The sequence below is a fragment of the Corvus brachyrhynchos genome, unplaced genomic scaffold (assembly GCF_000691975.1).
Source record: "Corvus brachyrhynchos isolate BGI_N302 unplaced genomic scaffold, ASM69197v1 scaffold150, whole genome shotgun sequence".
In the NCBI taxonomy this organism is placed as follows: Eukaryota; Metazoa; Chordata; class Aves; order Passeriformes; family Corvidae; genus Corvus; species Corvus brachyrhynchos.
The window spans coordinates 1,937,682-1,938,153 of record NW_008236162.1 but is presented as its reverse complement, the minus strand read 5'-3'; the positions used below and the strand labels follow the sequence as shown (position 1 = coordinate 1,938,153).

Sequence of the window (472 nt, the reverse complement as noted above, 5' to 3'; positions counted from 1 at the left end):
CATTCCTGCGGCTCTGTCCCATCCCCTCTGCTCCACCTGGCAGGGGAAGGTTTGGTTTTGGGGTTTCCATCTCCCTGTTTTCTGCTGGGCTTCCCAGGACACCCCTGACCGCTGTTCCCTGTCTCGTGCAGGGTCCTGTTTGCCACATCCGGGTCCTGGTGGGAAGAGCTGGTGATGGTTTTCCTGATGTCTGGAGCCGCATGCCCTCACCTGGAGCCGCAGAAGCCTCGTGCCACCCCAAGGCCGACACGGGACCCTCGTCAGCCCCACCAGGACCCCACCAGGGTGGGCTTCCAACCCCTAATCCCATCCAGCACATCCCAGGACACAGCAGGCAGCCTCTCCTTACCCTTAAAGGTGCCAGCTCAGCCCTAAATTCCCTATATTTTACTGGAAAACCCAATTCCTCGTGCTTGGAGGCCGTTTCCTTCCCGCGCCTCCACGGGGGGGGGGAATTCAATCCCACGTTTTT

At 60.0% G+C, this 472-nt stretch overlaps 1 long non-coding RNA gene across 1 annotated transcript in view; it reads left to right on the top strand.

The window, feature by feature from the left end:
- LOC108446131 overlaps positions 1-412 on the top strand; it is a 2,319-nt gene extending 1,907 nt beyond the window's left edge. The window contains exon 4 of the long non-coding RNA XR_001861245.1: positions 132-412. This is a non-coding gene — a long non-coding RNA (uncharacterized LOC108446131). The remainder of the gene's footprint in view (positions 1-131) is intronic.
- The last annotated feature ends 60 nt before the right edge of the window (positions 413-472 follow it).